We start from the raw sequence: 16,522 nt of genomic DNA, 5'->3' as shown, positions 1-16,522 counted from the left end.
GAGTTCCTTGGAGAAATGACTGATTCTTGAACTGGAGCACAAAATAGACAAGATGAACCTGAAATGTCTTATAGCACTAGGAAGTAAGAAAAATGCCTTAAAAAAAAAAAAAAAAACAACCCTGCAATGAAAAGGTATGTCAAAGATATACAGGAACTGACTGAAAGAGTACCCAATAGTCAACATTAGACCAATTTTATTTTAACAAAATAAAGTAGTAAATGGATTATAACCCACAGTATAAATAATCTTGAGTCCATACTGATATAAATAAATTGTTGAATAAATAAATGGAGAGAATAGACAAGTCTCCCATGCAGAAGAATTCCAAATAATTTATGTTGATACTCCACACTTAAGGAAGTAGAGCATAATTCTCTACTCCTTAAATGTGGGTTGTGCATGAAGATTTTCTTCCAAAGATTATGGTATGGAAAGGGAAAGACAAAAGGGAAAGACACTCCACTTTAGAGTGGAGAAACTTGAAAACCACTACTTCAAACCAGGTGATAAAGGTTAATATCAACACTGATAAATTATACTCATAGTATGTACCCTTGATATGATGTGATGAGAATGGCACTTTACCTCTGTGTCTTCCACTGAAAAAGACATTACTCTAGTCTAATCTTTCAAAACACCAGATAAACCCCAACTGAGGAACATTCTATGTACTATATAACCAGTGATCATCAAAACTGTCTAGGTCATCAAAAACAGGAAAAGTCTAAGAAACTTTCACAACTAAGAAGAGCCTAAGTGGACATGGTGACAAAATCTTGGATGAGATCCTTGATAAGCAAAATGACATTAGGTAAAAACAAAGGGAATCTGAATGAAGTATGAACTTTCTTTAATAATAATGTGTCAATATTGGTTCATTAATTGTGAAAAACATACCATACTAATATAAGATGTTAATAATAGAAGAAACTGTGTGTATGGGAACTCTCTGTACTATCTTCACAATAATTCTATAGATATAAAGCTGTTCTAAAATAAAAAGATTATTTAAAAAAGATGGAAGCTGGAATAACAATTTTAATATCAGACAAAAAAAAACTCAATACCAAAACAATCATAAAAAACTGGGGGAGGCATTATCTGCTGATAACAATAGATTAAAGGCATAAATGAAACAAAGAACATAGCTTCACATTATATAAAGCAAAAATTGATAGAATTGACATCTAGAAAAAAAATGAATCAACAACTATAGCTTGATATTTTACCAAAACCTTCTCAGAAATTCTTGCAGTTAGCATGAAAAAAGTTAAACAGAGGCAGGGGATATCATAATTAATGAATAACAGACTTAATAATTATAAACAATAATTTAGAATTTTAGTTGAAACTAAATGATGGACTAAAAGAAAACAATTATGCTAGCTCAACAGGCACCATGAAAGTATTTGATAAAGTTCAACACACCAATATTTTAATCTCATAAACCAAAAATAGAAGTCAACTTTCTTAATTTGAAAAAGACAATATACCCAAAGCCTTCAGCAAGTCTCATTTTTTTTGCAAAGTAACTTTAGATACATCCATTTAAATTTTAGAACAAGATAAAGATGCTCACTTTGCCTCTCCTTAGCATGGTATCTCATAACCCTGGCCAATTCAACAAGAAGAGGAAAAAGGGTTGTAAGAAGTGAAGGGAAAAATAGAAAATTGCCATTATTTACAAACGATATGATAATCCACAATAAAATAAACTCTTGATTTCAACAAATGATGCTGAGAAAACTGTATGTCCACATGCAAAAGAATAAAGTTGGAATCTTACCTGGTAACCATATACAAAAATTAGCACAAAATGGATCAGAAACCTAAAAGTAAGAGCTAAAACTATAAATACCTTAGGAGTGAACAAAGGACAAAAGTTTCAAGAGATTGGATTTGGCAATGATTTCTCCAGCATGACTCAGGCAACAACAACAACAAAAAATAGACAAAGTAGACTTCTTGAAAATTTAAAACTTCTGTGCATCAAAAGATACCATCAACAGATTAAAAGGACAATCTACAGAATGGGGGAAAATATTTGCAAATCATATATCTGATAATGGATTAATATCCAGAAAAAGGAAAATTCCTAAAATTCAACAAAAAAGAGCAAACAACTCAATTCAAAAATGGGCAAGGGACTTGAATAGACATTTCTCCAAAGAAGATATGCAAATAGGCAATAATCACATGAAAGATGTTCAATATTACTAATCATTAGCAAAATGCAAATCAAAACCACAATGAGACACTACATCACACCTGTTAAAATGGCTACTATTAAAAAAAAAAAACAGAGAAGTGGTGGCAAGGATGTGGAGAAATTAGAACCCTTGTACACTGTTGGTAGGAATGTAAAATCGTACAACTGCTATGGAAAACAGTATGGCAGTGTCTCAAAAAATTAAAAATAGAATTAGCGTATGATCCAGCAATTCTACTTCTGGGTATATACCCAAAAGAATTGAAAACAGAGTCTCAAAGAGAAATTTATACCCATGTTCATAGCAACATTATTCTCAGTAGCCAAGAGATAGAAACAACAAATGGTGCAAAATAAGTCAATCAGAGAAAGACACGTATCATATGACCTCACTGATATGAGGAATTCTTAATCTCAGGAAACAAACTGAGGGTTGCTGGAGTGGGGGGTGTGGGAGGGATGGGGTGGCTGGGTGATAGACATTGGGGAGGGTATGTGCTATGGTGAGCGCTGTGAATTGTGTAAGACTGTTGAATCACAGATCTGTACCTCTGAAACAAATAATACATTATATGTTAAAAAAAAAAAGAAGAAGAAGAAGATAGCAGGAGGGGAAGAATGAAGGGGGGGAATCGGATGGGGAGATGAACCATGAGAGACGATGGACTCTGAGAAACAAACTCAGGGTTCTAGAGGGGAGGGGGGTGGGGGGATGGGTCAGCCTGGTGATGGGTATTAAAGAGGGCACGTTCTGCATGGAGCACTGGGTGTTATACGCAAACAATGAAACATGGAACACTACATCAAAAACTAATGATGTAATGTATGGTGATTAACATAACATAATAATAAAAAAAAGAAACAACAAATGTCCATCAACGGATCAATGGAGATATTTCTCACATTTTTATATATATAATATATATATTCCACCATATTCCAACATTTATGTTTATATATAAACCTAGTCACAAAAGTCACAAAAGAACAAGTACTATATGATTCCATTTATATGAGATATCTAAAACAATCAAATTAATAGAGACAGAAAATAGAATGGTGGTTGTCAGGGGTTGGGAGAAGGGGAGGAATGGGAAGTTATTCTTTCATGGGTACAGAGTTTCAGTTTTGCAAGATGAAAAGAGTCAAGATGGTGGTGATCACTAAACAACAATATGAATTATTTAATAACACTGAACTGTGCACCAAAAAATAGCTGATAGTAAATTTTATGTTATATGCATTTTACCACAATAAAAAATTTTAATTATAAAATACAAGCAAATCATGAACTAATAATTCAGCACAATTACAAGATAATTATCAACTTTTAAATGTGAAAACGTTCTTCTATACCTCAAAACAAACTATAAAGTAAAAGAGAAAATAAGAAAACCTTTATAATAGCAACAAAAGCAACAATATATTTAAGAATTACCCTAATATAGGATGAAAAAGACCTTTACAAAGAAAATGTTTAAACTCTTTTAAGGATAAAAAATGAGAACTAAATAAATATAAAATATGATGTAACATTATAAAGATACCAAATCTGTAAGGAATTTTTCTTTAATTCAATGCAATGCTAATAAAGATACCAGTAGAAATTTTTTGTACACCTTACAAACTTTTTAATACTACATGGAAGAATAAAAGTTGATAAATAATTGTCAATTTTTGTTTTATATTTGTTTTGATTTTTATAAATTTTTTCACACAATGAAAATACATTTTTTCTGACTATGTAAATAAAACATGTTCACTAAAAAATCATAACAATATATAAAAATGTGCAGAAGTCACCTGGAATTTCACTACCCTATGATAACCACATTTAACATTCTAACTATCCATTGTTGCATTCCATATGCATACATATACATACATATTTTTATAGAGGTGAGATCGCATCATACATTCTCTCTTTATCATGGATATCTTTTCTCCACTTTCATGCCTAATTCCATGTGACCATGCTAACATTCTATTTTTCTCCTTAATCATATATTATGTAAATATACATACATGTGTTCTAATTCATTCTCAGGACTATAGAATATTACATAGTGTTTGAGCCATAATTCACTTATATTCCTCTCATTAGTACATCTTTACTTCCCATTTTTGGTGAATATATACAATGCTGCAGTAAAGGTCCTTGGGAGTAAAATGTTCATATAGACTTGTACTTTTATTTTTGTATTTTTGTACTTTTACTTTTGTACTTGTAGTTGTATTTTTGTAATGGAGAGATTTCTGAGATTAGAAGGATTGAATACAAAAGAATATGTATTTTTAATATCATAGATATTGCCATATTCCCTTCCCAAAATGCTACATATTTTAATATCCCTACCACTAATATGTATCACATTATTCTTTTCTCTATGTCTCTGTCCAGTGAATATAAAGTTTTATCTCATTGTTTCTTTAATGTGGATTTCTGTTTTTTAAAATTTGTGTGTCTTTTCACATTTGTTAACTATTTAAATTTGTTCTTTTCTGAATTATCTATTCATATCTTATGTCCATTTTTAACCGAGCTGTTAATCTCTGAATAATACAGAAATTAATACTTCAAGTTACAAATGTGTTTTTCTTGTTTCATTGTTGCCTATTGATCTGTTATGGAATGTTTTGCCATAAAAGGTTTTAAATTTTTATGTAGACAATTATTTCTATCTCCTATTTTATAGCGTCTAGATTTCCAGTTTTGCTAGGAAGATCTCAGTAATGCATCTATTGTGCATTTATTCTTATAGATTTTCAAAGTTTTATTTTTAAATTATTCCTATGCCCTTATTCATCTGGAATTTATTTGTTTATAATATGGTATATTTATCTTTCTATGTGAATAACTGGTTGGTCAGTAGACCAATTTTGAAAAAAGAAAAAGAGCAAGAACTTAATGTCTCAGATATTAAGGCATGCCACAAGCTATAGTAATTTGAAGCAGTGTGGTATAGGTACAAAAACAAATATTAATAAAACAGAATAGAGATTTCAAAAGAGGCTAATATTTATATGTGAATTGCTATATCATAAAGTTGACACCAAAAATAAGTGAGAAAAGATGAAAGACGGCTTATTTAGTAGATGGTCTTGAAAAAATTTGTTTACATGCCGAAAGGCAAAATGAAAAACAAGGTTTATTTCAAATGGATTAAGGACTTCAATGTGAAAGTTAAAATGATAAAGCAAATAGAAAAAAAGTAGGGGGAATATCTTGGTGCCTAGAAAGCAAAAAACACATATACATAAACATATATATGTGCATGTATCTATTTCTATATATGTAAATTACATAAAAAGTTGGATAATATCAAGTGTTGAAAAGAATATAGACAAGTAAGAGCTTTTATACAGAACTGATAGGAGTGGTAAGTGGTAAGACATTTCTGGAAAATAGTCTGACTGTACTTACTGAAATTATGAATTTTCATATTTCAACCATACTAAATTAGGAATATCCCAAAGAAACCTTTGCAAGTCCTACCAAAAAAAAAAAAAAAAAAAGAACCCAAGCATGTACAAGCAAGAAGTTTGGTACTGCTTTATGTATGTAGCACTAGAAAAATAAATACAAAAATAGTGGATACATAATGAAATGCTACAAAACAATTAGAAAAATAATGTACTAGATATACAGGAGCCAATGTGGATAGTCCTTAAAAATATGATGTTGCATGAAAACAATTTTAAAAAATGGAATGAGACTAGTAGCACAATTCCAGTCACAAACAGCTTAAATGTGTATGTATATAATATATATGTAGAACCATAGGACAAAAAAATATATTTTACATATACAAGAACATACATTGAAAGTATTAGATTGGTTATCCATGGAGTAAAAAGAATGGAGATTAGGGATTAAGTAGAAAATGAAGTAAAACAAAAGAGGCACCTGGCTTAGAAGAATGTGATGGTGTACCATACACTGAGTTGTACAATTATTCAATTCTGTATCTCAGAAAGACAACAAAACAAAAACAAATGGAAAAAAAGGTAAGTCTAAAAATCCCCTCATTTTTCAACTCTAGAAACTGAGACCCTGAGAGATTAAGGTTCCTGCCCATGTAATATAGCTAATTAATGGCCATTCCAAGGCAAACCCAGAAATACAGACCACTTCATCCCATTGCATCCTTTACATAAGCTTTAAGCAATATATACAACCAGAGCATAAAAGTTGTCAGGAGTCCAATATACTGTAAAATGTACTTACCACATATTTTAAGAAATCAACTTAACTATAGCATAGAGAATCATTTTGAGATAGTAGATGTATTGGGTTCTGTCTGCCAACCTCTTTCCCTTGGGAGATTTGCACCTCCCCAGGTCCATATGTTTCTGGTGGGGTTGTCAATCCTTGGAACCCCTTCATAATCATCAACATCTAGTCGGGTACTTGATCCAAACTAATCCAATTATACCTCTCCAAGAAGTTGTATCTTAAATAGAGCACAGGGACTAATATGGGTGATGGCCCAACCAAAGGAGAGAGAGTCCTGAATCCCTGCTCTTCAGATGGCAAAAGCAGATGTTCTGGTCTTTCTTAAAGTCTGCTGGTTCAAATCTTCCTTAAATTGTGTGAGCTGCTCAGCTTCCCCAAAAATATTTTTGTTGACTCAATTAGTCTGTGTTGTTTTCTGTTAGCTTGTCTAAAAGTAATATGTTAATTGCAATAAATTTTAAACATTTAATAAACATTTTCATGATGCTCTTGAATTGAATGGGCCATGGAGGAGGTTGATCCGTATGGCCCATGTTTCTTAAAATAGATTTCTAGGAAAATTTTTTTTTTAAAGCTTGTCATTCTGTGGCAAACAGAGAAATTCAAATCCATTCCACTGATGAGTCATTCCAAAAGAGACGTTTTAGTATCTCAATGTTTAGAGGCACTTTCAGCATGCTGAGTGTTAGAAGACCTGCAATCACTTGAATATAAACCTCTCTGACATTTTCTTTCTTTGCTCTCTCCGTTCGTTACCACCTCTCCCACCCCCCTCCTCATGGGAAGGAAAATATGAATCACAGTAGACAGCCTGGTGATGTGCAGACAGGGGATACAATATTTATTGGACGACTGTATATTTCCTTGGGAATTTTTTTAAACACAGTCTCACTTTCTACTATTGAATCACTGCCTATGTGGAGTCTACCATAGAATGAATGAAACAGTGAATAAACATATTAAGTAAAATGCTGCTATAACTTCACAGAACATTAATCATAACAGCTCAAATACATATGCTGCTTGTGTTTCATGAAACTCAAAATGTTTCACATATTATCTCAGTTCACAAGAGCACCATGAGATAGGTAGATAACCTTTGGTATGCAGCGCCTTTTCCCTGGATGTCTAGAACATTCTATGCACTCTTTCTTCTTCCTTCTCCTTAAACTCTTACAAGGGAGCAAGGAGACAAGGACTAGCCTCTTTGCTTTACAGGGATAAAAACAGATGTTCAAGAGGGACAATAATTTGTCTGCTGTCAAACTACAATTTGGCCAGAGAAGCAGATATTATGGAGCTCAAAAATGTCTCATAAAACTCACCACAAGGAAATGAGAAATAAGATGCTTAGATCAAAAGGAATAAAAAGTGAGCGAGAACAGGGGAAGAAAAGGATCGTCACCTCAGTCTGGCTTCCCACCATTCTGCCGTCAGTGTTCTCACACCACAGTTTCAGAGTACAGAGAAGCCACTGTCATTCCTAACATAATTTTCACTCCACTGTGAAAGTAAAATGTTGATAAATACAGTGGCCCAAGATCTGGGTGAGGGGTGATGTCTAAGTCCATTTCCATTATTCCACACATTCTTTAGCAGTCACATCACTTCTGGACCTCATTTTCTACAGTTTAGATAATATACATTTCACATGTAAAGACTTCCTCTAAAATTTATGATTTCTGACTGGAATTTAGGAAAACAGAATTGGTGGGGATAAACTGGGCCAAGTGCCTTTCAGCTTGTGGACCATTTCTCTGTGTCAGAGTGATCTGATATTGATGACAGATGAGCTGAGAAATCAAAATATGTTTTCCTTCACCTTGTCATTTACAAGAAGTGTGAAGTTAAATGAATTGTCCAGTTATAGTAAACCACTCATATCAAATATCTGGGAGCATGTTCCCTCTATTTCCTCTGCTTCTTTATAATTGTCTCCATTCTGCCCTATCCCTACATATCGTTCTTTGTACCTACTACATTTTCGACAATAAGAAGGTATGAGTGTGGGTGTTTTTTAAAGTCATTTTGCTAACATTTGAGGGGGAGGGAAAATAATTATAGAGAACACAAACAAAAAGATAACATTATTTCTTCAAGTAAGTGATTGAACTACCTCCACAAAACAAACTAGAAAAATTCTCTTGGAAGCTAAGGTCATGTTTCCAGATGTGAAGCCATTTGACCTCCTTTCCTTTATTTCTCCCCACACTGGATAAGTATAAGAAGGGGGGAGGGGGAGAGAAGGGAAGAATGCCAGAGAGATTGTGCAATTACCCTGAGAGGTAAATCAGTACTGATTTTAGGTTTCTTGTGGGTTGTTTTTTTTTTAAGATTTTATTTATTTATTTGACAGAGACACAGCGAGAGAGGGAACACAAGCAGGGGGAGTGGGAGAGGGAGAAGCAGGCTTCCTGCTGAGCAGGAACCCAATGCAAGGCTTGATCCCAGCACCTTGGGATCATGACCTGAGCCTAAGGCAGAGGCTTAACGACTGAGCCATCCAGGTGCCCCTTAGGTTTGCTGTATTTTAATGAAAGGCGGGAGAAGATGACCATGCCTTTCTGTGATGAAAATGACTGCCAGTCTCCACTATGGTCTCCCTGTTGACTGTGGTTTGTCAATGTAATAGTGAAATATTTGAAATCACAGGTGCCTTCAGTTGGAGCAACAAATACTAACCATTATCTTAAGATCTCTGTCAAGATATTTTCTTGCTTCAAAATTCGAATTTTCTTTAAAGGACAATGGATCTCGGATATCATTCATTTCAAAAAAGCAAAGCTAACATGTCTTTTAAACTTCTCTTAATCTTTCAAGCAATTACTCCCAACCATGAAGTAACTTGTGTACCAACGAGCTTCACACACATTTAATAAAGAAAAACTAATGATTTAGAGATTTCTGTGAAGTGCTTTTGAGCTAGAACGTCACCATATGCATTTATATGGTTTCTTTATCCTTATAACAACAAATATCTTAGCAAGGGAAAGATTAAAAAAAAAAAAAAAAGCAACTGCCCATAACAAAAGCAAAACTTTGGATCGGGAAAAACTCTTGAATGAAAAAAATGGTCACTCGTCAAATGTAATATGGAAGTTATTTGTTGAATCACATACCTATTTCTACTATAGAAACACATTATGTGGGGTGGAGCAAGATGGCGGAGGAGTAGGAGACCTGGATTTCGTCTGGTCTCAGGAAATCAGCTGAATAGGGTTCAAACCATTCTGAACACCTACGAACTCAACAGGAGATCGAAGAAAAGAATAGCAACAACTCTCTGAACAGAAAAGCGACCACTTTCTGGAAGGTAGGACGTGTGGAGAGGTGAATCCGAGGCGATATTCGGGAGGATAGACGGCGGGGGAGGGGGCCTCCGTCGGCCGCTTCTGGCAAGTGCTAGAGCCGCGGAGCACAAAATCGGACTTTTAGAAGTCGGCTCCGCTGAGGGACGTCGCTCCAGTGGCTAAGCGGGGGTGGAACCCTCACGGGACAGTGGGGTCTCAGGACCCTCGGGGTCACAGAAAGACCGGGGGAGCCTGAGTGCGGCAGAGCTCCCAGGTATCGGAGCGGGGAAGCCGGCTGCAGAGACGGAGCTGAGGCGCGGGCTCTCAGCTCGGGGTGGCCATAAACTGTGATCCGCGGCCCAGTCGGGCCACTGCTCCTCCAGCAGGGACCCAACAAGCAGCAGATCCAGGGAGACTCCCCTTCCTCCCCTGGGAGGAGCGGCGCGGGAGCGCACCGCAGGGATCTGCTGGGTTTGGAGACTCCACACGGGGTCGGGTGCCAGAGATAGAAACGCTCGGTCACAGGCCGGGTGAGCACAGAGTGCAGCCGGAGACCAGGGACATGGGAGTGACTGACAGCTTTTCTCTGGGGGCGCACTGAGGAGCGGGGCCCCAAGTTCTTGGCTCCTCCAGGAAGAGATTGGGAGGCCACCATTTTCACTCTCGTCCTCCAAAGCTGTACGGAAAGCTTGCAGGGAACAAAAGCTCCTGAGAGCAAACCCGAGCAGCTTGCTTAGCCCAGACAGTCAAGGGCGGGGCAATTCCACCTCCGGCAAAGACATTTGGGAACCACGGCAACAGGCCCCTCCCCCAGAAGATCAGCACGAACAGCCAGCCAAGACCAAGTTTACCAATCAAAGAAAATGGGAGAACTCCAGCGCTAGGGAAATACTGCACAAAGAATTCATGGCTTTTTTTTACCATGATTCATTAGTTTTTCCAAGTTAATTTTTTTAAACTGTTTTTTTTTTGAATTTTTCTTTTTGCCTTTTTCAACCAACATCTTATCAATCCCTTTTTGAAAAAAAACATTTTTATTTTTCATTTTTAGAGTCATATTCTATCCCTTCATAGTACATACCCTTATTTTTGGCATATATATATATATATATATATATATATATATATATAAGTTGTTCTCTCTTTAAAATTTTGAGATACAGTTTCTTCTAACAGATCAAAATATACCCTAAATCACTAGTGTATGGCTTTGTTCTAGTCTCCTGCCTGATCACATTCTCTACCTTTTTTTTTTAAATCTTCTTTCTTTTTTCAAACAACTTCTTATCAATTCCTTTTATAAAATCTTTTATAATTTTCATCTTTACAGTCATCTTCCATCCCTTCATTGTATCAACCCTCATTTTGTACATATATATGTCTTTCTTTCTTTACAATTTTAGGAGGCATTTTCTTCTAACAGACCAAAACACACCCAAAATCTAGGGTATGGCACTGATCTATGCACTAGCCTGATCATATTTTATCATATTCTGTTTTTTTTTTTGTTTTGTTCTGTTTTTTTTTGTTTTTATCTTTTTCTTTTTCTTTTTCTCTTTCTTTTTCTTTTTTCTTTCTTTCCCTTTCTTTTCCCCTGGTTTCAGGTCTTTTTCTGATTTGTTTAGAGTATATTTGCTGGGGACATTCTTAACCTGTTAGCATTTTGTTCTCTCATTCATCTATTCTCCTCTGGACAAAATGACAAGACGAAAAAAATCACCTCAGCAAAAAGAACAAGAGGTAGTACTGTCAGCCAGGGACCTACTCAATACGGACATAAGAACAATGTCGGACCTAGAGTTCAGAATCATGATTTTAAAGATACTAGCTGGGCTTGAAAAAAGCATGGAAGTTCTTAGAGAAACCCTTCCTGTGGAAATAAAAGAACTAAAATCTAGCCAAATCGAAATCAAAAAGGCTATTAATGAAGTGCAATAAAAAATGGGGGCACTAACTGCTAGGATAAATGAGGCAGAAGAGAGAATCAGCGATATAGATGACCAAATGATGGAAAATAAAGAAGCTGAGAAAAAGAGAGATGAACACCTACTGGATCACGAGGGAAGAATTCAAGAAATAAGCGATACGATAAGACGAAACAACATTAGAATAATTGGGATCCCAGAAGAAGAAGAAAGAGAAAGAGGGGCGGAAGGTATATTGGAGCAAATTATAGCAGAGAACTTCCCTAATGTGGGGAAGGAAACAGGCATAAAAATCCAGGAGGCACAGAGAACCCCTCTCAAAATCAATAAAAATAGGTAAAACTTACGAGTCTCAGAGACAAAGAGAAAATCTTGAAAGCAGCTCGGGAGAAGAAATATGTAACCTACAATGGTAGAAATATTAGATTGGCAACAGACCTATCCACAGAGACCTGGCAGGCCAGAAAGGGCTGGCATGATATCTTCAGAGCACTAAAAGAGAAAAATATGCAGCCAAGAATACTATATCCAGCTAGGCTCTCATTGAAAATTGAAGGAGAGAAAAAAATCTTCCAGGACAAACAAAAACTAAAAGAATTTGCAAACACGAAACCAGCCCTCCAAGAAATATTGAAAGGGGTCCTCTAAGCAAAGGGAGAGCCTAAAAGCAGCATAGACCAGAAAGGAACAAAGACAATATACAGTAACAGTCACCTTGCAGGCAATACAATGGCACTAAAGTCATATCTTTCAATAGTTACCTTGAATGTAAATGGCTAAATGCCCCAATCAAAAGACACAGGCTATCAGAATGGATTAAAAAACAAGACCCATCAATATGCTGTCTGCTGGAGACTCATTTTAGACCCAAAGACACCCCCAGATTGAAAGTGAGGGGGTGGAAAACCATTTACCATGCTAATGGACACCAAAAGAAGGCTGGGGTGGCAATCCGTATATCAGACAAAATAGATTTTAAAACAAAGACTCTAATAAGAGATGAGGAAGGAACTATATCCTACTTAAAGGGTCTATCCAACAAGAAGATCTAACAATTGTAAATATCTATGCCCCGAACATGGGAGCAGCCAATTATATAAGGCAATTAATAACAAAAGCAAAGAAACACATCGACAACAATACAATAATTGTGGGGGACTTTAACACCCCCCTGACTGAAATGGACAGATCATCTAAGCAAAAGATCAACAAGGAAATAAAGACTTTAAACGACACCCTGGACCAAATGGACTTCACAGACATATTCAGAACATTCCATCCCAAAGCAACGGAATACACATTCTTCTCTAGTGCCCATGGAACATTTTCCAGAATAGATCACATCCTAGGTCACAAATCAGGTCTCAACTGGTACCAAAAGATTGGAATTATTCCCTGCATATATTCAGACCACAGTGCTTTGAAACTAGAACTCAATCACAAGAGGAAAGTTGGAAACAACTCAAATACATGGAGGCTAAAGTGCATCCTACTAAAGAATGAATGGGTCAGGGCACCTGGGTGGCTCAGTTGGTTAAGCCCCTGCCTTTGGCTCAGGTCATGATCCCCAGGTCCTGGGATCGAGCCCCACGTCCAGCTCCCTGTTCAGGGGAAAACCTGCTTCTCCCTCTCTCTCTGCCTGCCTCTCTGCCTACTTGTGCTCTCTCTCTGTCTCTCTGTCAAATAAATGGGTAGAATCTTTAAAAAAAAAAAAAAAGAATGAATGGGTCAACCAGGAAATTAAAGAAGAATTAAAAAAATTCATGGAAACCAATGAAAATGAAAACACAACTGTTCAAAATCTTTGGGATACAGCAAAGGCAGTCCTGAGAGGAAAGTATATAGCAATACAAGCCTTTCTCAAGAAACAAGAAAGGTCTCAAATACACAACCTAACCCTACACCTAAAGGAGCTAGAGAAAAAACAGCAAATAAAGCCTAAACCCAGCAGGAGAAGAGAAATAATAAAGATCAGAGCAGAAATCAATGAAATAGAAACCAAAAGAACAGATCAACGAAACTAGGAGCTGGTTCTTTGAAAGAATTAACAAGATTGATAAACCCCTGGCCAGACTTATCAAAAAGAAAAGAGAAATGACCCAAATCAACAAAATCATGAATGAAAGAGGAGAGATCACAATCAATACCAAAGACATACAAACAATTCTAAGAACATATTATGAGCAACTCTATGCCAGCAAATTAGATAACCTGGAAGAAATGGGTGCATTCCTAGAGATGTATCAACTACCAAAATTAAACCAGGAAGAAATAGAAAACCTAAACAGACTTATAACCACTAAGGAAATTGAAGCAGTCATCAAAAATCTCCCAACAAACAAAAGCCCAGGGCCAGATGGCTTCCCAGGGGAATTCTACCAAACATTTAAAGAAGAATTAATACCTATTCTCCTGAAACTGTTCCAAAAAATAGAAATGGAAGGAAAACTTCCAAACTCATTTTATAAGGCCACCATTACCTTGCTCCCAAAACCAGACAAAGACCCCATCAAAAAGGAGAATTACAGACCAATATCCTTGATGAACATGGATGCAAAAATTCTCACCATAATACTAGCCAATAGGATCCAACAGTACATTAAAAGGATTATTCACCATGACTAAGTGGGATTTATCCCTGGGCTGCAAAGTTGGTTCAACATCCGCAAATCAATCAACGTGATACAATACATTAACAAAAGAAAGAACAAGAATCATATGATCCTCTCAATTGATGCAGAAAAACCATTTGACAAAGTACAGCATCCTTTCTTGATCAAAACTCTTCAGAGTATGGGGATAGAGGGTACATACCTCAATATCATAAAAGCCATCTATGAAAAACCTACGGTGAATATCATTCTCAATGGGGAAAAGCTGAGAGCTTTCGCCCTAAGGTCAGGAATGTGGCAGAAATGTCCACTATCACCACTGCTATTCAACGTAGTATTAGAAGTCCTAGCCACAGCAATCAGACAACAAAAAGAAATCAAAGGCATCCAAATTGGCAAAGAGGAAGTCAAACTCTCACTCTTTGCAGATGATATGATACTTTATGTGGAAAACCCAAAAGACTCCACTCCAAAACTGCTAGAATGCATACAGGAATTCAGTAAAGTGGCAGGCTGTAAAATCAATGCACAGAAATCAGTGGCATTCCTATACACCAACAACAAGACAGAAGAGAGACAAATTAAGGAGTCGATCCCATTTGCAATTGCACCCAAACCATAAGATAGCTAGGAATAAATCTAACCAAAGAGGCAAAGGATCTGTACTCAGAAAACTATAAAATACTCAGGAAAGAAACTGAGGAGGACACAAAGAAATGAAAAAACGTTCTATGCTCATGGATTGGAAGAACAAACATTGTGAAGATGTCAATGCTACCTAGAGAAATCTACACATTCAATGCAATCCCCATCAAAATACCATCCACTTTTTTCAAAGAAATGGAACAAAGAATCCTAAAATTTGTATGGAACCAGAAGAGACCCCAAATAGCCAGAGGAATGTTGAAAAAGAAAAGCAAAGCTGGTGGCATCACAATTCCGGACTTCCAGCTCTATTCCAAAGCTGTGATCATCAAGATAGTATGGTACTGGCACAAAAATAGACACATAGATCAATGGAACAGAATAGAGAGCGCAGAAATGGACCCTCAACTCTATGGTCAACTTATCTTTGACAAAGCAGGAAAGAATGTCCAATGGAAAAAAGACAGTCTCTTCAACAAATGGTGTTGGGAAAATTGGACAGCCACATGCAGAAGAATGAAACTGGACCATTTCCTTACACCACACACAAAAATAGACTCCACATGGTTGAAAGACCTAAACGTGAGACAGGAGTCCATCCAAATCCTAAAGGGGAACACAGGCAGCAACCTCTTCGACCTCAGCTGCAGCAACTTCTTCCTAGAAACATCGCCAAAGTCAAGGGAAGCCAGGGCAAAAATGATCTATTGGGATTTCATCAAGATAAAAAGCTTTTGCACGGCAAAAGAAACAGTCCACAAAACCAAAAGACAACCAACAGAATGGGAGAAAATATTTGCAAATGACGTATCAGATAAAGGGCTAGTATCAAAAATCTATAAAGAACTTACCAAACTCAACACCCAAAGAACAAATAATCCAATCAAGAAATGAGCAGAAGACATGAACAGACATTTTTCCAAAGAAGACATCCAAATGGCCAACAGACACATGAAAAAGTGCTCAACATCAGTTGAGCTGATGTTGATGATGATGTCGATGATGCTCGGCGATGATGCTCGAGCTGATGATGCTGATGATGCTCGGCATCAGGGAAATCCAAATCAAAACCTCAATGAGTTACCACCTCACACCAGTCAGAATGGCTAAAATTAACAAGTCAGGAAATGACAGATGTTGGCGGGGATGCGGAGAAAGGGGAACCCTCCTACACTGTTGGTGGGAATGCAAGCTGGTGCAACCACTCTGGAAAAGAGTATGGAGGTTCCTCAAACAGTTGAAAAGAGAGCTACCATACGATCCAGCAATTGCACTACTGGCTATTTACCACAAAGATACAAATGTAGGGATCCGAAGGGGTACGTGCACCCCAATGTTTATAGCAGCAATGTCCACAATAGCCAAACTGTGGAAAGGGCCAAGATGTCCATCGACAGTTGAATGGATAAAGAAGATGTGATATATATACCCAATGGAATATTATGCAGCCATCAAAAGGAATGAGATCCTGCCATTTCCAATGACGTGGATGGAACTGGAGGGTGTTATGCTGAGTGAAATAAGTCAATCAGAGAAAGACATGTATCATATGACCTCACTGATATGAGAAATTCTTAATCTCAGGAAACAAACTGAGGGTT

This window comes from Zalophus californianus, chromosome 2, assembly GCF_009762305.2.
Source record: "Zalophus californianus isolate mZalCal1 chromosome 2, mZalCal1.pri.v2, whole genome shotgun sequence".
NCBI lineage: Eukaryota > Metazoa > Chordata > Mammalia > Carnivora > Otariidae > Zalophus > Zalophus californianus.
Note: the sequence above shows the minus strand (reverse complement) of the source record.